Below are 23493 nucleotides of genomic sequence, written 5' to 3' on the forward strand. Positions count from 1 at the left end.
ATAGGAGAATAACTGGATGCCAGAGGGGAGGCCATGGAGGGGCAGGCGAAATAGGTGAAGGAGATTAAGAGTAACAAATTTTCACTTTTAAAATAAATAAGCTACAGGGTGGAGCAAAGAAGATGGCATAGTAGGAGGACCTTAGGCTCATCTCTTCCATGGAACACAACTGGATAACTATCAAATCACTCTAAATATCCCCAGCAATAGGGGGCAGGGCAAGATGGCGGAGGAGTGGGGTCCCCAAGTCACCTGTCTCTTACCTAGATAACTTGCAACTCAACCTGAAAACCTACAAATTCGACCTGACATTTAAAGAGAGAATAGCTGGAACGATACAGAGAGAAGTTTGTGCTTCTAACAAGGTAGGAAGGTGGAAAAAATAAATAAAAAAGAACCAAGTGGGGAAAGGGCCCGTGAGAAGCCAGGCTAAGGCCGGGCTGCAAAAGCCTTCAGAATAGGAAAGCCCAGTCCCAAGAAGCAGAAACTTTAAATATCTGCACTGGATTCTTCACGGACGGAGAGGCGCTGAGCAGGGAAACCAGGCAGAACTGCCATAGGGCACTGGAGACTCCAGGTTCCTGAGGTCACTAACAGAGGAAGTGCCTGTCACACACCACTGGCCTATCTCAGTAAAGGGTGCAGTGTGAGCCCAGCGGGGCCTCAGGAGAAGCTCAGGAGGCAGCTCTGGACAGAGGGGGCTGCACCCTGCTGCCTTCAGGAGCCGCAGCCCCAGGAACGCGATTCCAGCAGCACAGACCCTAGATCCCAGGGCGCCGGGGGACACAGCACAGGATCCTGTGCTCCCCGCAGGACAGATGGAGGCGGGGAGGGAACCGGACAGCAAGGCCTCTCCTGCCGCTGGGCGACCCCAAGCTGTGCAAACCAGCAAACCCCGTACCTGGAGCATCAAGGCCAGTGGGGACTGGGAGACTGTGGTAGTTACTGCAGGAGCTGACTCCAGAGCTGGAGAGCTGGCCCCACCAGATTGTTGTTCCTCCTGGTGTCACCCTGTGAGGCAGGACCACCAGGGTACAGGTGCCTCACAGAGTAAAAACTGCAACTGAGCTGAGCACCTGACAGGGGGGCGGGGCAGTTCCCCCAGGTGCACACACCTGAGAATTAGCACACCAGGACCCTCCCCCAGAATACCAGCTGGAAGGACAGGGGAAGGGCAAGTTCTTCACCGAGCAGCACTGGAAAGCTCAGGGCAAGTCGAGGCATTTACAGTATATAGAACCAGAGGATACCCTTCCTTGTTTGTTCGTTTCTCTTTTCTTCCTTTTTCCAGTACAACTCGTTTTTAGCCACCCTGCCCTGAGCAAAATGACTAGAAAGAACTCACTACAAAAGAAAGAATCAGAAATAGTACTCTCTGCCACAGAGTTACAGATTTTGGATCGCAATTCAATATCAGAAAGACAATTCAGCAACACAATTATAAAGCTACTGGTGGCTCTGGAAAAAGCATAAAGGATTCAAGAGACGTCATGACTGAAGAAATTAGATCTAATCAGCCCTAAATTAAAAATAAATTAAATGAGATGCAGTCCAACTGGAGGTCCTAAAAATTCAATTAAATGAGATGCAATCCAAACTGGAGGTCCTAATGACAAGGGATAATGAGGTAGAAGAACGAGTGACGGAGAAGACAAGTTAATGGCAAGGAAGGAAGCTGAGGAAAAAAGAGAAAAACAATGAAAAGACCATGAGGAAAGGCTAAGGGAAATAAATGATAACATCAGAAGGAAAAATCTACGTTTAATTGGGGTTCCAGAGGGCGCTAAAATGGACAGAGGACCAGAAAGTGTATTTGAACAAATCATAGCTGACAACTTCCCTAACTTAGGGAGGGAAACAGGCATTCAGATGACAGGTATTCTAAGCACAACATTTCCAAAGAAACAAGAGCTTTAAAGGATACACATGACCAGATGGATTTCACTGATATTTACACAATTTTACATCCAAACGCAACTGAATACACATTCTTCTCAAGTGCACATGGAACTTTAGTACATTAAGAAAATTATTCACCATGACCAAGTAGGATTTATCCCCGGGTCACAAGGCTGGTTCAACACCCGTGAAACAATCAATGTGATTCATCATATCAGCAAGAGAAAAACCAAGAACCATATGATCCTCTCATTAGATGCAGAGAAAGCATTTGACAAAATACAGCATCCATTCCTGATCAAAACTCTTCAGACTGGGAAGGAGGGAACATTACTCAGCATCTTGAAGGCCATCTATGAAAAGCCCACAGCAAATATCATTCTCAATGGGGAAACCCTGGGAGCCTTTCCCCTAAGATCAGGAACACGACAGGGCTGACCACTCTCACTACTGCTATTCAACAGAATACTAGAAGTCCGAGCCTCAGCAATCAGGCAACAAAAAGAAATAAAGGCCATTCAAATGGGCACAAAAGAAGTCAAACTTTCCCTGTTCGCAGTTGTCATGGTACTGTCCATGGAAACCCAAAAGACTACACCCCAAGATTGCTGGAACTCATACAGCAATTTGCCAGTGTGGCAGGACACAAAAATCAATGCCCAGAAGTCAGTGGCATTTCTATACACTAACAATGAGACTGAAGAAAGAGAAATTAAGGAGTCAATCTCATTTACAATTGCACCCAAAAACATAGGATACCTAGGAATAAACGTAACCAAAGCTGTAATGGATCTATGCCCTGAAAACTACAGAACACTTCTGAGAGAAATTGAGGAAGACACAAAGAGATGGAAAAATATTCCATGCTCATGGATTGGTAGAATTAATATTGTGAAAATGTCAATGTTACCCAGGGCAATTTACACATTTAATGCATTCCCTATCAAAATATCATGGACTTTCTTCAGAGAGTTAGAACAAATTATTATAAGATTTGTGTGGGGATCCCTGGGTGGCGCAGTGGTTTGGCGCCTGCCTTTGGCCCAGGGCGCGATCCTGGAGACCCGGGATCGAATCCCACATCGGGCTCCCGGTGCATGGAGCCTGCTTCTCCCTCTGCCTGTCTCTCTTTCTCTCCCTCTCTCTGTGACTATCATAAATAAATAAAAAAATTAAAAAAAAAAAAAGATTTGTGTGGAATCAGAAAAGACCCCGAATAGTCAGGGGAATTTTAAAAAAGAAAACCATATCTGGGGGCATCACAATGCCAGATTTCAGGTTGTATTACAAAGCTGTGGTCATTAAGACAGTGTGGTACTGGCACAAAAACAGACACATAGATCAATGGAACAGAATAGAGAACCCAGAAGTGGACTGTGAACTTTATGGTCAACTAATATTCGATAAAGGAGGAAAGACTATCCATTGGAATAAAGTCTCTTCAATAAATGGTGCTGGGAAAATTGGACATCCACATGCAGAAGAATGAAACTAGACCACTCTCTTTCACCATACACAAAGATCAACTCAAAATGGATGAAAGATCTAAATGTGAGACAAGATTCCATCAAAATCCTAGAGGAGAACACAGGCAACACCCTTTTTGAACTCAGCCACAGTAATTTCTTGCAAGATACATCCACGAAGGCAAAAGAAACAAAAGCAAAAATGAACTATTGGGACTTCATCAAGATAAGAAGCTTTTGCACAGCAAAGGATATAGTCAACAAAACTAAAAGGCAACCTGCGGAATGGCAGAAGATATTTGCAAATGACGTATCAGATAAAGGGCTAGTTTCCAAGATCTATAAAGAACTTATTCAACTCAACACCAAAGAAACAAACAACCCAATCATGAAATGGGCAAAACACATGAACAGAAATCTCACAGAGGAAGACATAGACATGGCCAATACGCACATGAGAAAATGCTTTGCATCACTTGCCATCAGGGAAATACAAATCAAAACCCCAATAAGATACCACCTCACACCAGTGAGAATGGGGCAAATTAACAAGGCAGGAAACCACAAATGTTGGAGAGGATGTGGAGAAACGGGAACCCTCTTACACTGTTGGTGGGAATGTGAACTGGTGCAGCCACTCTGGAAAACTGTGTGGAGTTTCCTCAAAGAGTTAAAAATAGTTCTGCCCTACGACCCAGGAATTGCACTGTTGGGGATTTACCCCAAAGATACAGATGCAATGAAACGCCGGGACACCTGCACCCCGATGTTTCTAGCAGCAATGCCCACAATAGCCAAACTGTGGAAGGAGCCTTGGGGTCAATCGAAAGATGAATGGATAAAGATGTGGTTTATGTATACAATGGAATATTACTCAGCCATTAGAAATGACAAATACCCACCATTTGCTTCAACGTGGATGGAACTGGAGGGTATTATGCTGGGTGAAGTAAGTCAATCGGAGAAGGACAAACATTATATGTTCTCATTCATTTGGGGAATATAAATAGTAGTGAAAGGGAATATAAGGGAAGGGAGAAGAAGTGTGTGGGAAATATCAGAAAGGGAGACAGAACATAAAGACTCCTACCTCTGGGAAATGAACTAGGGGTGGTGGAAGGGGAGGAGGGCAGGTGTGGGGGTGACTGGGTGACGAGCACTGAGGGGGGCACTTGACGGGATGAGCACTGGGTGTTATTCTGTAAGTTGGCAAATTGAACACCAATAAAAAATAAATTTATTATAAAAAAATAGCATGGACTTTCTTCAGAGAGTTGGAATAAATCATTTTAAGATTTGTGTGGAATCAGAAAAGACCCTAAATAGCCCCTGGAATATTGAAAAAGAAAACCAGAATATTGAAAAGAAAATCACGATGCCAGATTTCAGGTTGTATACAAAGCTGTGATCATCAAGACAGTGTAGTACTGGCACAAAAGCAGACACATAGATCAATGGAACAGAATAGAGAACCCAAAAATGAGCCCTCAATTCTATGGTCTTCTAATATTCAACAAAGCAAGGAAAGACTATCCAATCGAAAATGGACAGTCTCTTCAATAAATCGTGCTGGGAAAACTGGACAGCAACGTATAGAAGAATGAAACTAGACCATTTTCTTACACCATACACAAAGATAAACTCAAAATGGATGAAAGTTCTAAACGTGAGATAAGATTACATCAAAATCCTAGAGGACAACACAGGCAACACCCTTTTTTAACTTGGCCACAGCAACTTCTTGCCAGATACATCCATGAAGGCAAGGGAAACGAAAGCTAAAATGAACTATTGGCACTTCATCAAGATAAAAAGCTTCTGCACAGCAAAAGAAACAGTCAACAAAACTAAGACAACTTACAGAATGGAAGAAGATATTTGCAAATGACCTATCAGATAAAGGGCTTGTATCCAAGATCTATAAAGAACTTAGTAAACTCAACAGCAAAGAAACAAACAATCCAATCATGAAATGGGCAACAGAAATTTCACAGAGGAAGACATAGACATGGCCAACACGCACATGAGAAAATGCTCCGCATCACTTGCCATCAGGGAAATACAAATCAAAACCACAATGAGGTACCATCTCACATAAGTGAGAATGGGGAAAATTAACAAGGCAGGAAACAACAAATGTTGGAGAGGATGTGGAGAAAGGGAAACCCTCTTGCACTGTTGGTGGGAATGTGAACTGGTGCACCTACTCTGGAAAACTGTGTGGAGGTTCCTCAAAGAGTTAAATATAGAACTGCTCTACGACCCAGCAATTACACTCCTGGGGATATACCCCAAAGATACAAATGCAGTGAAACAGCAGGATGCCTGCACTCCAGTGTTTATAGCAGCAATGTCCACAATAGCCAAACTGTGGAAGCAGCCTCATTGTCCATCGCAAGATGAATGGATAAAGAAGATGTAGTCTATGTATACAATGGAGTATTATTGAGCCATTAGAAACAACAAATACCCACCATTTGCTTCAATGTGGATGGAACTAGAGGGTATTATGCTGCGTGAAGTAAATCAATTGAAGAAGGACAAACATTATATGGTCTCATTCATTTTGGGTAATATAAAAACAGTGAAAGTGAATAAAGGGGAAAGGAGAGAAAATGAGTGGTAAATATCAGTGAGGGTGACAGAACATAACAGACTCCTAACTCTGGGAAACGAACTAAGGGTGGTAGAAAGGGAGGTGGGCAGGGGGTGGGGGTGACTGGGTGACGGGCACTGAGGTTGGCACTTGATGGGATGTGCACTGGGTGTTTTTCTATATGTTGGCAAATTGAAAACCAATAAAAATAAATTTATAAAAAAAAGAAAACAATCAGTCCAAAATAAAAATACAATAATTGAGACTGAAAGTAGAATTGGTAGAATGAACACAAGGATAGAAGCAGAGGAATGAATTAGTGATACATAAGATAAAAATAATGGAAAATAATGAAGTTTAGCAAAAGAAAGAAAAAAGAATTATGGAACATGAGCATAGATTTAGGGAACTCATTGACTCCATCAAATGTAATAACACTCATATTATAGGAGTTCCAGAAGGAGAGAGAGAAAAGCGGGCAAAAAATTTATTTGAGGAAATAATAGCTGTAAACTTCCCTAATCTGGGGAAGAAAAGAGACATCCAAATCTAGGAGGCATGCGGAATTCCCATCAAAAGCAACAAAATAGGCCAACACCAAGACATATTGTAATTAAATTTGCAAAATATAACAATAAGGAAAATCTAAACAGCAGTAAGATAAAGGAAATCCCCATCTTGCAAGGGAGAACCAGAAAGATAGCTATATATCTGTCAACAGAAAAGGAGCAAACCACAAGGGAATAGCATGATATATTCAGTGTGATGAAAGGGAAAAATATGTAGCCAAAATACTCTGTCCAAAAAGACTATCTTTCAGAATAGGACAGATAATGAATTTTCTAGAAAAACAAAAACCAAAAGAGTTTTTGACCACTAATCCAGCCCTGGAAGGAATGTTTAAAGGGGTCTCTCTGAGTGGAAAGGAAAACCAAAAGCGATAAAGACAAGACAGGATCAGAGAAAATCTCCAGGATCAATGACAAAACAAGTAATAAAATGACACTAAATATATATGTATCAATAATTATTATGAATGTAAATGAACTAAATGCTCCAATCAAAAGATATAGGGGTCAGAATGGATTAAAAAAAAAAAAACATGACCCATCTATATCCTGCCTATAAGAGACTCATTTTAGACCTAAGGACACCTAAAAACTGAAAGCCAGGGGATGGAGAAATATTTGTTACACAAGTGGAAGTCAAATGAAAGTCAGAATAACAATACTTGTATCAGACAAACTATATTTTAAACCAAAGACTGCAACAAGAGATGAAGAAGGGCACTATATCATAACAAAGGGGAATAGCGAACAAGAAGATCTAACAATTGTAAATATTTATTCCCCAGCATGGGAGCAGCCAATATATAAAACAATTAATAATAAACATGAATAAATATGAAGGAACTCATTGATAATAATATAATAATAGTAGTGGACTTTAACACCTCACATCAATGCACAGATCATTTAATGAACAAGGAAGCAATGGCTTTGAATGACACACTGGAACAGATGAACCTAACAAATATATTCAGGACATTCCATCCTAAATCAGCATAATACACATTCTTTTCAAGTGCACATGGGACATCCTCCAGAATATGTCACATTCTAGGTCACATATGAGGTCTCCACAAGTACAAAAAGGTTGAGATCATACCATACATATTTTCTGACCACAGTGCTATGAAACTTGAAGGCAACAAAAGAAAAATAATGAAAAACCACAAATACATAGAGATTGAACAACATGCTACTAAACAGAGAATGAATGGGTCAACCAGGAAATCAAAGAACAAATAAAAAAATACATGGAAACAAATGGAAATGAAATATAATGCTCCAAAACCTTTGTGACGCAGCAAAAGTGGTCAGAAGAGAGATGTATATAGCAATACAAGACTATCTCAAGAGGCAAGAAATACCTCAAATAAACAACCTAACCTTAGAAAGGAGCTAGAAAAACAACAACAAATGAATATGAAAGCTAGCAGAAGGGAAATAATAAAGACCACAGCAGAAAAAAATGATATAGAAACAAACAGAAAAAACCCAGGAGAACAGATCAATAAAACCAGGAGTTGGTTCTTAGAGAAAATTGATCAAAAAGAAAAGGCAAATGACCCAAATAAATAAAATCACATATTAGAAAGGAGAAATAACAACCAAAACCACAGAAACATAAGCAATTACAACAGAATATTATGCAGGACGCCTGGGTAGCTCAGCTGTTGAGCATCTGCCTTAGGCTCAGGACGTGATCCTAGAGGTTCCCACATCAGGCTCCCTGCAGGGAGTCTGCTTCTCCCTCTGCCTACATCTCTGCCTTCTCCCTTTGTCTCTCATGAATAAATAAATAAAATCTTTAAAGAAGAGAGAGAATATTATGAAAAACTATATGCCAACATATTACACAACCTGGAAGAAAAGAATAAATTCCTAGAAACATACAAACTACCAAAACTGAAAGAGAAAGAAATAGAACACTTGAATAGACCAGTAGCCAGCAAAGAAATTGAATCAGTAATTAAAAATCTACCAACAAACAGAAGTCCTATACCAGATGGCTTCACAGGTAAATTGTACAAAACATTACAGAAGAGTTAACACCCATTCTTCTCAAACTACTCCAAAATAGAAATGGAAGGAAAACTTGCAAACTCAATCTATGGTTTTGATTCCAAAACCAAACAAAGATTCCACTAAAAAAGAGAACAAAAAGCCAAATCTCTAATGAACATGGATGCAAAAATTCTCTATAAAATATTAGTAAACCAAATCCAACAGTATATTAAATGAATCATTCACCATGATCAAGTGCAATTTATTCCTGGGCTGCAAGGGTGGTTCAATATTCACAAATCAATCAATGTGATACACCACATTTAGAAAAGAAAGGGTAAGAACAATATGTTCATTTCAATAGATGCAGGGAAAGCATTTGGCAAAGTATAACATGGGCTCATGATAAAAACCCTCCACAAAGTAGGGTTACAGGAAATAAACCTCAGCATAATAAAGTCCGTATATGAAAAACCCACAGCTAATATCATCCTCAATGGGGAAAAACAAACCTTTTCTCTAAGGTCAGGAAAAACACACAATCTCCACTCACCACTGTTACTTAACATTGTACTGGAAGTCCTTGCCACAGCAGTCAGAAAAGAAAAATAAATAAAAGGCATCATATCGGCAAGAAGGAAGATGAAATGATACTCTATTTAGAAAACCTAAAAGACTGCACCCAAAAATTGCTAGAAGTGGCAAATTCGTACATTCACAGGATGTAAAATCAATGTTCAGAAATCTGTTGTATTTCTATATACCAACAATGAAGCAACAGAAAGAGAAATCAAGGAATTGATCCCATTTACAATTGGACCAAAAACCATTTGAGACCTAGGAATAAACCTACCCAAAGAGCTAAAAGATCTGTAGTTTGAAAACTGTAGAATACTTGTGAAAGAAACTGAAGAGGCCATGAAGAAATGGAAAAAATTCCAACCTCATGGATTGGAAGAACAGATATTGTTAAAATGTCTGTATTACCCAAAGCAATCTATACATTTCACGCAAACCCTATCAAAATATCATCAGCATTTTTCAGAGGTAAAATAATCACAAAATTTGCATGAAACCTCAAAAGATTCCAAGCAGGCATAGCGACTTTGAAAAAGAAAAGCAGAAGCAAAGACAACACAATTCCGGACTTCACCTTATATTACAAAGCTGTAGTGTTGAAAATAGTATGATATCGGCACAAAGGTAGACACATAGACCAAAAGAACAGAACAGAAACCCAGAAATGAACCCATAACGATATGCTGAATTAATCTTTGACAAAGTAGGAAAGAATATCCAATGAGAAACAGTCTCTTCAAGAAATGGTGTTGGGAAAACTGGACAGCAACATACAAAAGGATGAAATTGGACTTCTTTACACCATACACAAAAATAAATTCAAAATGGATTAAAGACCTAAATGTCAGACAGGAATCCATTAAAGTCCTAGAGAAAAATACAGGCAGTAACCTCTTTGAAATTGGCCATAGCAACTTCTTACTAGATATGTCTCCTGAGGCAAGGGAAACAGAAGCAAAAATGAACTATTGAGACTTTATCAAAATAAAAAGCTTCTACACTGTGAAGGATGTTTCCTTTTTCCTTTTTCCTTTTCAACAAAACTAAAAGGCAACCTAAGTAATGGGGGAAGATAGTTGCAATAAATGGTTAGTATACAAAGTATACAAAGAATTTATAAAACTCAACGCCCCCCTCAAAAAAATCCAGTAGTAAAATGGACAGAAGCCATAAATAGACATTTTTTCAAAGAATACATCCAGATAACCACCACAGACACATGAAATGATGCTCATCATAACTCATCATCAAAGGAACCTAAATCAAAACTACAATGAGATATCACCTAAAACCAACCAGAATGTCTAAAATTAACACAATAAACAAGTGTTGGCCAGGATGTGGAGAAAGGGAGTCAACCCTTTTACACTGTTGGTGAGAATGCAAACTGATGCAGCCACTCTGGAAAACAATGGTACAGAGGTTCCTCAAAAAGTCAAAAATACATGCATATGAGAAAATGCTCTGCATCACTTGCCATCAGGGAAATAGAAATCAAAACCACAATGAGATACCACCTCACACCAGTAAGAATGGGGAAAATTAACAAGGCAGGAAACAACAAATGTTGGAGAGGATGCGGAGAAAAGGGAACCCTCTTACACTGTTGGTGGGAATGTGAACTGGTGCAGCCACTCTGGAAAACTGTGTGGAGGTTCCTCAAACAGTTAAAAATAGACCTGCCCTACGACCCAGCAATTGCACTGTTGGGGATTTACCCCAAAGATACAAATGCAATGAAACGCCGGGACACCTGCACCCCGATGTTTCTAGCAGCAATGGCCACGATAGCCAAACTGTGGAAGGAGCCTCGGTGTCCAACGAAAGATGAATGGATAAAGAAGATGTGGTTTATGTATACAATGGAATATTACTCAGCTATTAGAAATGACAAATACCCACCATTTGCTTCAACGTGGATGGAACTGGAGGGTATTATGCTGAGTGAAGTAAGTCAGTCGGTGAAGGACAAACATTATATGTTCTCATTCATTTGGGGAATATAAATAATAGTGAAAGGGAATATAAGGGAAGGGAGAAGAAATGTGTGGGAAATATCAGAAAGGGAGACAGAACGTAAAGACTCCTACCTCTGGGAAACGAACTAGGGGTGGTGGAAGAGGAGAAGGGCGGGGGGTGGGAGTGAATGGGTGACGGGCACTGGGGGTTATTCTGTATGTTAGTAAATTGAACACCAATAAAAAAAAAGTCAAAAATAGAACTACCCTATGATCCATCAATTGCACTTCTAGGTGTTTACCCTAAGAATACAAAAATACTAATTCAAAGGGATACATGCATCCAGATGTTTATAGCAGCATTATCAACAATAGCCAAATTATGAAAGAAGTCCAAATGTCCATCGATTGATGAATGGATAAAAAAAAAAGGTGTGGTATAGGGGCACCTGGATGGCTCAGTGGTAGCAATCCCAGGGTTTTGAAATCAATTCCCACTTCAGGCTCCCTGCAGGAAGCCTGCTTCTCCCTCTGCCTATGTCTTTGCCTCTCTCTGTGTCTCTCTCATGAATAAATAAATAAAATATTTTTTTAAAAAAAGGTGTGGTATATATACACATATATGTATATATATACACAATAGAATATTAGCCATAAAATAGAATGAAGCCTTGCCATGTGCAACGACATGGATAGACATGTGATGAGCACAGGGTGTCCTATGTAAGTGTTGAATTACTAAATTCTACACCTGAAACTACTATTACACTGTATATTAACTAACTGGAACTTAAATTAAAACTTAAGACAATAAACAAATAAGGCATGGAGACAAAAATATAGAATAAGGAATATAATCAATAATATTGTAAGAACTTTTTATGGTGATAGATAGTAACTACTTATTGTGGTGAGCATTTCTTATTGTGTGCAATTGTCAAATCACTATATAGTACATATGAAATTTATATAATATCTTATGTATATCTGAATAAAAGTTTTTGTAAGTTTTGATTAAAATAAGCTTAAAAACAGAGCATTGGTAAGTAGATATGCTAGACCTCATTTTGTTTTATCATATATAATTATTTATTAGCTTTTAAGACACTTGTTTTATTTTTTTTAAGATTTTATTTATTTATTCATGAGATACACACACACACACACACACACACACACACACACACACAGAGGCAGAGACATAGATAGGGAGAAGCAGGCTCCATGCAGGAAGCCTGACGTGGGACTTGATCCCGGGTCTCCAGGATCACGCCCTGGACCAAAGGTGGCGCTAAACCGCTGAGCCACCAGGGCTGCCCAAGACACTTGTTTTATTACAAAATCCTAATGTTAAATTAATAAAATACCTTTAAACTACAAGTACCTTATCATATACTCAGACATCAAATCTCACATTTTTAAACAAAATAAAGAAGATCAATTTCAAATAGATAATGAGTTGGATAACAGAGGCATAAATAGAGCCTTTATTGGATAATTGATTTCCTGTTGTCTTAATTCTGCTTTGATACAATCCCACAAACCCTCATTCAAAATGTATGACGATTAATGACCAGTGATATACAGCATCTCCTGGTAGCCTAAGTAGGACCACAAATACCTATTTGTTCCATACATTTTTGTTGACTAAATTAAGCTTTATTCTTACATTTCTAGCCCCAAGCAAATTATGCAAATAAATCACTTATATCTTCTACCAGTAAATAAAAGTGTTTGCACTGCTTCAAGCACTGACCATGAACAAGCTTGCAATTCACATTCTAGTTTAACACCTTTAAAATGTAGGTTGCATTTTCAGTTACTTTTTAGAGGATCTCTATGAAATTTTCCATAGCCACACTTTGGAAAAGTAATTATTAACAAATTATTCATCATATCTAAATAATCTATATACCCCTTAATTTACTGTACTGTAAACTTATTAGTTTTTTCTTAACCTTTTTAAAATTATCCACATAACTCCATCCTATACTGTCTACATATTCTCTAACCCATTCCCAGCAAAAATTTTGATTGGTATTTAAAATTTGTTTTAATAGGGTTAAAACCACACTTATTTACTTAGACTAGATATTGTTTTAGTGTTTTGTGAATCAAATTTAAATGGCATATAGTAAGATTTAAGGGCAGCTTCACCTAGAACCAAAGAGATAGTCTATTAAATGTCTTGTATCTTCCATTCTCAATTTTCCTGCAAAAATTAGTGGAAAAATTAAACATCCTCCTCTTTTAGGATTAGATAAAGGATTAGGATTAGGATTAGGATTAGGATTTGGATTAGGATTAGATTCAATGCACACCATCTAGTGGTAAATTAGTAGGTAGCAGTATATAAGGACATACATGCATAGAGTGTTGAAACGAGATACATGCACATATTTAATTCATCAAATAGTGGAAGCACAAATTTATCTCCACAAATAATTTGAATAGACTAAGAAGCTGCTTAATAACTTAAAAGCCTTATAGAGTACATCCCAAATCTGAAAGCCATAGGTAAAGCCCACTCTTTCTTCTTCCCTTGAAAGAATAACACAAAAAATATCTTTCTTATCCCACAAAAATCTATCTTTGGATGTCACTTTGAGGAACTCTCTATTAAGATATTCAATCTATTCCATTAGATGTCTTTTAAATGTGATTTATGACTATAAAAGAGAAGATTTGTGTTTATACCTAGTAGAAAGGCCTTCTGTATGAGTGAATGCATGCATAATTTGGATTTTTCTTTCAAGTTCATCATTTACTTTTTAAGATAATTTATTTCAAGATCAAATAAAACCCTCAAATTTAAAAATAGCCATAAGAGTTGCAGACCTCTGAAAACATGTCCATGGGCCCCTAGGGGTCTGCAGACCTCAGTTTGAGAGACATTGCCCTATGTTAAGCCTATAACATTAAGTTAAAAAAACATATGTTGCTGTCAAATTAGAGACATACATATGTTTGAAATATGATATTAACATTGATCCCTAATGTTTTTGTTGGCACTTCATTTCTCCTGCCTAGTCATTTTGTTTTCATGTAGATATGAAGCACTAATGCAGAGACTGCTACGCAACTAATGTGTTTCTAAATATTTTATTACAATTACATTCCTTGTTGTTAATCAGACCAGAACGGAATACATGGAATATACTCTCCAGTGTTTAATTATGACTATATCAGCAATTATTTTTTTACTGTTAATTAATCCAGGAAACCTGATAACCATTTGTAAAAATATTCTCGAGTCTACTACAGCTCCATCAGTGAATTCTGAGAGCACATATTGCTCCAATATACTTTGCAGTAATGAGAAATCAGGGCATAACTTTTTCAAAATAACCATTTCCTCTTCAAGTCACTGCTCTCAATATTTTCTAATATATAAATGTCTTGCCTCAGGTTTCTGACAATTTACTCATTTATTTAAATATTTATTAAGCATATATCATGTGCAAAAGTATCATTAATATACTATGTCCTGAACATAAGTCTTTCTTTTAAGATTTTATTCATTTGAGAGAAAGAGAGAGAGAGAGCATGCTTTACGGGGGGTGAGGAGGGTCAGAGGGAGAGAGAGAGAATCACAAGCACACTCCATGCAGAGCATGGAGCCCAACATGGGGCTCAATCACAGGACCCATGAGATCATGACCCTAGCTGAAATCAAGAGTTGGATGCTTAACCAATGGAGCCACCCAGGCACCCCTGAACATAAGCCTTAAAACAATTTCAAATGGGTCGAGTCAAAAGAACAAAAGTGTTTCTCAAAAATGTCTTTAATACTTCTCTTTAAAATTGAAGGATAGGAGCACCCGGCTGGCTCATTTGGAGGAGTGCACAATTCTCGATCTTGGGATCATGAGTTTGACCCTGATATGGGGTATAGAGATTACTTAAATAAATAAAACTTTAAAAAATTAAAAAAAATAAAATCGAAGGATAGAAAGTGGGCAATGAATAGCAGAGATGGTAATAATTAAGATACTGATCCTGAAGAAAATTTTAAGACTGTTTTGATGGCTTTGCCTGACCTTAATACTTTTTATTAATGTATGGATATAATAACTTCCTAAAATTCAATTAATAAATAGAAGTATGAATTTTTAAGCTAGAAATGCTGTTAGATTTTATGAATACTATGTTCTCTTTTCATAGTTGAATAAATGAAGGGCCAGAGGTGTAAAAGTCATTTATTTCAGAGCTTGCTATATGAAAATTGTCTAATATATATAAGTTCTTTAATGTCTAATTCACTTTGTCCAACATCTAGCACATTACAAATATAAACTTACTAATTAAGTGCTTTTGAGGAGAATGACACTTATTATTGACTGAAAGACAACCCTGACTTTTCTTAGGTTGCTGTAACAAGGTACCAAAAACTGGATGGCTTAACCAGAAATTTATTGTCTCACAATTATGAAGGCCAGAAGTCTGTAATCAAAGTATTGGGAAGGTTGGTTGTCTCTGAAGGCTGTGAGAGAAGGCTCTGCTCTAAGCATCTCTCCTTGCTTATAAATGGACATCTTCATGTTCACATGGCATGCTCCCTTTATGTGTGACAGTATCCAAATTTCCTACTTCTATAAAGGCACCAGTTATATTGGATTAAAGGCTTACTTTACTCAACTGTCACCTCATCTTAAATTAACTACTTACATCTGCAATGAACCTATTTCAATATAAGGTCACATTATGAGCTACTGGGCATTAAAACTTCAACACATGAATTTTGAAGTTGGGGGGGAGGAAGCACAATTCAACCCATAACACTAAATACTTATTTTCTTTTTTTTAAATAATAAATCTATTTTTTATTGGTGTTCAATTTACCAACATACAGAATAACACCCAGTGCTCATCCCGTCAAGTGCCCCACTCAGTGCCCATCTTTTCATAACAAGATTAGAGGTTGACTTTCTTTATTGTCCAAAAAGGTTATCAAATCCTGTGCCCCCACAAACATACCCAGAGATATTTATATCTAATTCCTGAAACCTGTGAATATGTTAGATCCCATGGCAAGAGTGAATTAAGGTTGCAGAGGAATTAAGGTTCCTAATCAGCTGACCTTAAAATAAAGAGATTATTTTAGATTATCTGAATGGGCACAATGTAATCACAAGGATCCTTAAATGTGGAAAATAGATTCAGAAGAGTGTCAGAGTGATGAGATATGAGAAAGATTTGATTTGCCATTGCTAGCTTTCAAGATGAACATGGCCATACACCAAGGAATGTGGGTAGCCTCTAGAAGCTAAAAAAGGTAAGGAAATAAATTATTTCCCAGAAGCTTTAGGGAAAAAATGCCTGTTGACACCTTGATTTTTAACCCAATGATACTTATTTCAGACTTCTAACTGCCAAAACAGTAAGATAAGTTGTTTTATTTTTTTAAAAGATTTATTTGAAAGAGAAAGAGAAGGAAAGAGAGAAAAAAAAGAGAAAGCACATGTGTGGGATGGGCAGAGGGAGAGAAAATTTCAAGCAGACTCCATGCTGAATGTAGAGCCCAATGTGGGGCTCAACCCCAGGATCCTGAGATCATGACCTAAGCCAAAACCAAGAGTCAGATGTTTAGCCAGCTGTACCACCTAGGTACCCCAATACATGTGTTATTTTAAGCCACTATGTTTGTAGTGATTTCTTACAATAGGAAATAGAAAAACAAGTACGGTTCTTGTAGATATTACTGACAGTGACCCCAATACATCCATATTCTTTTGTAACACTCTGTTGACAATTAGGAAAAATATTGTTTCAATGGTAAGGCCATTGCTATCACCAAAATAATTCGATTCACTCAGACTCAACAATTTTACCCATGTAAAATACCCATACCCGTGTAGCTATTCTTTCAATGAGATAGACGCCAAAATGGAGCAAAGCTGATGTATATTAGATAGATAATACTTCAATTACATATTTCTTTACATATGTGAAAACCGTCAAAAAGAAATTAAGGAATTTTTCTTATTATCAGCTCTTAAAAGTCTAAGTTGTACAGGAAGTCATATTTCACTTTGTATCAGTGGTTCTCAGAGTGTAATGTGCATATGAACCACCTGAAGATCTTATTAAAATGCAGAGTCTGATTCAGTAGGTCTTGGTTGAAGCCAGAGATTCCATAATTTCTAAGAAGTTTCTAGGTGATTCTCATGCTGGTAACTCCATGGAACACACTTTGAGGAGCAAGAATTAAATAGATACAGATTAATTAAATCCTACCAGAAAAGTAAATTGGCTATACATCACAATAAATACTGTGTGTTTTTTTTTTTAATGTCTCTTTACATTAAGCACTAGCAGTTGGGGAAAGAAGAAAAAACTCAAACTGATCTTTAGCATCTTTTAAGCATTCATTGTTAATAAAAGTGAGACTAGAGGTTCCAAATAAGATGATCATTTTAGTAACTTACATACATATTCAAAAATAACTTCATGTTGTCTCAGGATAGTGGAGATAAGTCAATGCTGAGCATTCTATGCCTAATGTAATATTGCCCGCTACCATAGAATGTATTTTTTCTTCCATATTTCATAATGTTTCAGATCTCTATTGAAGAAATTGCAATACAACTAGCAGGTCTATGGAAAGGCAAAACTATTTGTAGGATGGGTCTTAGATAATTACTTTCCTAAGTGGCATAACTACTTCATCCATAAAATACACAATACATAGACCAAATCAATCAAGTCAGACAGTATGTATATATAAAGAAACATATTAAAACAATATATTACTAAAACAAACAAACAAGAAAACAATATATTAGTGTAGTAAAACAAAACCTGAAGAAGAAATGCTTTTTCCATTGCTTAGTACTTGACAATTGAAAAAAAAAATAGTGTATGGGTCTATCTGCCTTTTGCCTCTAAAGCCATTGGAAGTTAACACAATGATCCCTTTCTCCCAAACCTTGGCTTTTCTATTCAAAATTTGTATCTCCACTGATATAAAAAGGAAAATGTCACAGGCATTAAATACTTAGAAAGAGAAAAGTTAGGGGTAATTATATACATACACATGCACACACACACAAACATATAAACAATTTATAAAAACAAATAAAGATGGGCCTCATTCTAGCTCTTCAGTCTGTAACCTAGTAAAGAGCGCAGCATCTAGAATGACACCTGCTTTAAATCTCTGGCTCTGCAACTGACTACTTGCATGACCTTAGACAAGCATCATGCACAAATTCTTGTCTACATAAGAAAAGTGCCTACCTAGGGCATTTTTGCATTTAAGAATCTTAAAATAAATTTCCACCAACTCCAAGGGAAACAAGGCTACAAAAATGTTTCCCTAAATTTTTGCCACTCTGACAACATATTTTTCATTAGTTTCAGGTCTACAATTTAGTGATATGACAAGTTTATGAGTTTATGCATTATGCTATGTTCACCACAAGTATAACTGTCAATTGTCCCATTACATTGCTATTACAACATCACTAACTGCAGTCCTTAGGATCTTCTTTTTATTCCTGTGACTTATTCATTCCAAAACTGGAAGCCCATATATCATTCTCCCCTTTACCGATTTTGTTCAAACCCCTATTTCCCTCCATTTTAAAGATTCTAAGGATCAACCCAATTAGAACATAACTCTAGTTGCAAAACAATAGGATACCAAGAAGGTAGGACAGCTGCTATTGTAGAGTTCTTTATAGATGACAAATGTATAGTATAGCATTTAGTTGACATGATAAAATCTCATTTATTCAGTTGCCATGTATCTAGATCTCCAGTTAATCCAGAAAATTTTGCTACTAGTTGGTATATGGATGACTCCATTTGCACACACAGGTTTCAGTTTATTGTCTTGAAATTTTACACAGACCAGAAAGGTCTCAGGGTGTTAATGATAGCTTCTGAATATACTAACATCTCCAGATCCCATCTAATTCAGAATATATTTTTCTAAAATTCTCATTACTTACTTCCAAACCAGTATGCTTAGATATAATATACTCTATACAAGTATATTAAGACACCACCAACTTCATGTTTAGCTGACTCCGCTGTAAAATCAAAATCAACAATTCAAGTATTTTGACTCTGGGGTTACAATACACAAAAATATATAATTCCTTCTGGAAGTATAATTTTTGAAGCAGAACTAATTAAATATCTTAAAAATTATATTTTGTTTGTACAAAATGTAATGCCATTCTTTTCAACCAAGACAGAGCAAGTGTGTTTTAGTAAAATACCTAAAAAGAAATATAAGTGTACACCATTTGGTCAAGTTTAGAAATCAATGATTTTGTAGAAGTAGTATGCTATTCATGGAAAACATTATGATATAAAACACACACACACATATACACATTGGGCTGGGACTCGAGAGACTTAGGTTCTTGCTAAAGCTCTGCCTAAGATTCACTGCATATTACCTTGGTCAAGTATAGTTTGGTGATTCAGAGTCAAAGCAGACCTATGTTTGAATCCTGACTGTGACATTTTGTAGTTGTATGGCCCCAGGGAAGTCAACTACTTTAAGTCACTGTTTTTGCATTTGTAAAATGAGAAATAATACTAGAAACTATCTCATAGGGATGTGGTGAGGTTTAAATGTGAAAACATATATAAAGTTGTTAGCACAATGCCTGGCATTAAGTGCTTAATAAATATTAGCATTTATTAATTCTGTTAAGTTACTTCACTTCTCTAGACTTCAGCTTCCTCATACATAAAATGGGGGGACTAGCTTATCATTATAAAATCCCCTCCAGCTCAAACTAAAACTTAAATGAGAAAAGTCCAATGCCATCCTCTTATTCAGGCAGGAATTGTAAAATAAACCTTAAAACATGAATACCACACTCTTATTTTTTCATATTTTATTTTAAGCTTTCTAAAATGGGTAGCATAACGCTAAGCATTACATATTCTATCTAGAGTGTCCGACCTTTGAACAGTTTAGTCTATTAGTCTACATGTAAATGTCTGGGTAAGTCTTATTAATTACTATGAAATGGCTACAAGCTAAAACACTTTGAGGGAATTTGCATAATGTAGGTAATAAGAGAAAAAGTCGAGAATAAAGGATTTGCTTTATAATAAATAACATTCATTGTTCACTCATAATGATATAGGAAAATGATTTCTAAATGTAAAGGTTATAATACTTATTCTAGAATGTTTTTTATCCATGTTTCTTAAACCACAAGCTTTGATGTGATAATGGTTGGGAAGTAGAAGCCAAAGTGAAATCTGTAGAAAACCTCTATATTAAATTGTAATCACACTTTCCTTCAAATATAACTAAGCTTTATGAAACAATGAAGTTTGAAGCCGAAGGGGTAGATATACTGATATACAGTAGCAATTATGGCAGCCATCACAATGATAAGCTCTGACTCAATATATGTACACATGAAAACTACCAGTGATAGACAATGTAAAGCAGTGATTTCAAGATACATTGCAGCAAAAAGAGTAAACAATTAGTAAGTACTAGCAAAGCATACATGATGTAATGTCATCAAAGAGAAATACAGAAAATAGAAAATGACTTAGTATTTTTAAAACTGGGAAAATTACAGACAGAACCACTTCTGGGATAATGTCCCTTTGGTCTCCTTTATGAAGACAGTATATATTTGGGAGCCACCCACTATATAGATATATCCATGTTGCCTATTCTCTGACTCACATTAAAGTTTATTCAGTCACTGGAGGGTCTCTTATCTGACCAATGATGAATACATTTTAACACATATACAGTTCTCTCTATAACAATTATACTTTGCTACCCAAGAAATTGGGATACAAAAAAACATGCATAGTTATAGATATTTCAAATAATCATCTGGGTGCTGTAGGCAGAGGATAAAGAATGAGGTTGCACGGTCCCAATACTTAAGAAGGGGTTTAAAATCCAGTTGAGAAATTTAGTCTAACACACGCACACACACAAATAAGGGGACGATATAAAACAGGCTATAAGAAAGTGACAACTACAAGAACTGATGTAGGAGTTCTAGAAAAGGTGAGCTTAATAATAGTTGGGTTACACTTGGAAGGCACTTATGGAGAGGTGTAACTTGAGTCTCCAAATTGAGGAAGATCTGAATAGGCAGAAAGTGAGGGCATCCTGGATTAAGGGAGTGGTAGTGGTGAAAAGAGCAAAGCTCTGGAGGTAGATTGTTCAGGTATATTGAGGAGAATTGTGCACTGAAAAATCAAGTAAAATAAGGTCCCCATGATACAATGAAGCCAGATTATTAAATTTTTGCAATCTGACTGGAATTAGACTTGGAAGAATAAAAAAAAATTCCAAGAATATTTTGGTGAAGAAAGTGATTTGCTAAAACGAGTGTTCACTAACCATTATTAATCTGGCAGGATGAATTAGGGATTTGGGGCACAAGTGAAAACTGGTTAGGAGGTTCCTGGAATGACTATATGGGTGATGAGAGCTTAGATTGTAGAATAAAGGAAGAATTATAAGAGTGAGCTTTCAAAGGAAAATTCACCAGGATTTGATAATCACTTAACTATAAGAAACGAGAAAAAAAAATCAGAGCTCTCCGTGAAATAGTCAGGAGTTAACACTACTGTACAATTTTTCTACCAAGGACAAACAGGCAGGTTGTTCCTCACAACTGCTAAGTAATATTGCCCCTCTCAAAGAAGGAGAGTTAGAAAGGATCTCCCAAACAGAATTTTACTTTCTTGTTTTACACAGAGGATGGAAGGAAGGAAGCCTCAGTACCAAACCAGAAAGGGAAACCAAGGTTTTGTAAGAAACCATTCCAAGAAAGAAAAAAAGAGAGAAGAAAGTTAAATTTTTTACTCTGAGTCTCTCCAAAAAAGTTTAAGTTTCAAAATCACTGAGTGGCACCTCAAATCAGAGTTCACTCAAAATTAAAAGTTGGATTTGCTTGAATAGTGTTCTTTTTTTAAATGGTTTCTCATCTCAGTAATTTCTATTCCACAAATTACTTTCCGAGTTCTTTCAATTATTACAAACCTGACATTTGTAGATTAAGAACTTGCTTTCTTAAATTCATCAGGTCCATTTGGGGTCTGGGTATGCCCAGTAAGCCAGATTCAAAATAACTGGCAGATCCCTCTCCAGCAAGAGGCGCTTGAAATACCACACAGACAACTCCCCAGCCCTTTCGGCCCGGAGCTCAGCCCCACCTCCTCCAGCGAAACAGAAAAGGCGCCTGCGCAAACTCCATGTCTATTCTTCTCGCCACGAACTCCCCCCTTCCCCCAAGATCTCAATGCGCAAGCGCGGCACTCAGTGCGTTTGAGTAGGGCTGTGAGAAATCTGCTGTCCAGTGAAATCTAGAAGTGGTAGAATTCACTACCAACCCCCCGCCTCCTTTCTTCGCAGGCAGAGGTGCCACTTCCTCCTACTCCGAAGCCAGAGCGCATCCCAAACATTGCCGTCTCTCGGAGCAAGGTCCTTTGCTCTCTAGCAATACCCACTGTATCCCTAGCCTCAGCTCTTTTTTAACCTCATGCTGCCGCCAGCTTTGGCTCAAATAGTAGAGGCAGTTAGCTCCCCAAAAGACGCAGGGGTTTGTTGGCAGCCTCTTTAGGCCTCTGGACCTATAAGCCCCCCACTGGGCAGAGCATTAGCTCCTTGCCTTGCTCATCCTCCTTCGCCCTTCACACCCACCCAGGCTGGGTCCTTACCTCGGGGCGTGGTGCGGTCACGGGAAGGATCGGAGAATCCCAAATCAGGCCGGTGCTGGAGCAGGCAGATTCAGCAAGATTTTTCCTGGGTCTCACTGTCTCCTCAGACAATGAAATCAGCGTGTCCGATCATCAATTCTCATCATGATTGTGACGTCACAAAAGACAGCGACCAATGGGAGCCCGAGATCAGCTCCGGACAGTCCCTGGCCTCAGCCCAGAACCCAAGAGTGGGGAGAGGGGGAGGAAAGATAGCTGCCTGCAGTGGGGCTGCCTCTTCTCCGCACATATCAGCTGTGTCCAAGGCCAGACCTCTCTGTACCTCTCTCTTCCTGAATAGCTGTGGACACCCAACATCCCTGTGACTATAGTAGTTATATTCCTCCATTTGGGCAGGTGCTGCCTGGTCTTACAATTTGAGATTCTTTTTTCAGCAGAATTTTTGCATGCCAAACTCAAATGATCACATACAGAATTAATAGTTGTTTTTTTTTTTTTTTTGTGGTCAGTGTTCAATTGACATGTACATACTCAGTGTTACTAAAATCAAGAAGGTCTCCATCAATCCTTTGGAATTTATCAATAAAAGCAAGTGTACTGTTTTATGTGACCAGCTGACTCTGCGACTATAACAAGAAATTAAAACTATGAGTTCTATTCACCTAGCCTCAATCCCTGTTCTGCCAGAAGTTACTTGCATGATCACCATTACACCCTTGCAGAAAAGAAGCAAGCAAGCAAGCAAGCAAGAACTT

At 37.6% G+C, this 23493-nt stretch overlaps 1 protein-coding gene across 6 annotated transcripts in view; it reads right to left on the reverse strand.

Annotated features, from left to right (window-relative positions):
* Positions 1–22874, reverse strand: part of HDX (highly divergent homeobox) — a 280874-nt gene extending 258000 nt beyond the window's left edge. For all 6 annotated transcript variants that reach the window (XR_007409409.1, XR_004813079.2, XR_003129594.3 and 3 more), the window contains exon 1: positions 22739–22874. The gene's annotated coding sequence lies outside the window, so the exon portion shown is untranslated. The remainder of the gene's footprint in view (positions 1–22738) is intronic.
* Between the last annotated feature and the right edge of the window lie 619 nt (positions 22875–23493).

Source organism: Canis lupus, chromosome X (genome assembly GCF_003254725.2).
Source record: "Canis lupus dingo isolate Sandy chromosome X, ASM325472v2, whole genome shotgun sequence".
NCBI classification, from domain to species: Eukaryota; Metazoa; Chordata; class Mammalia; order Carnivora; family Canidae; genus Canis; species Canis lupus.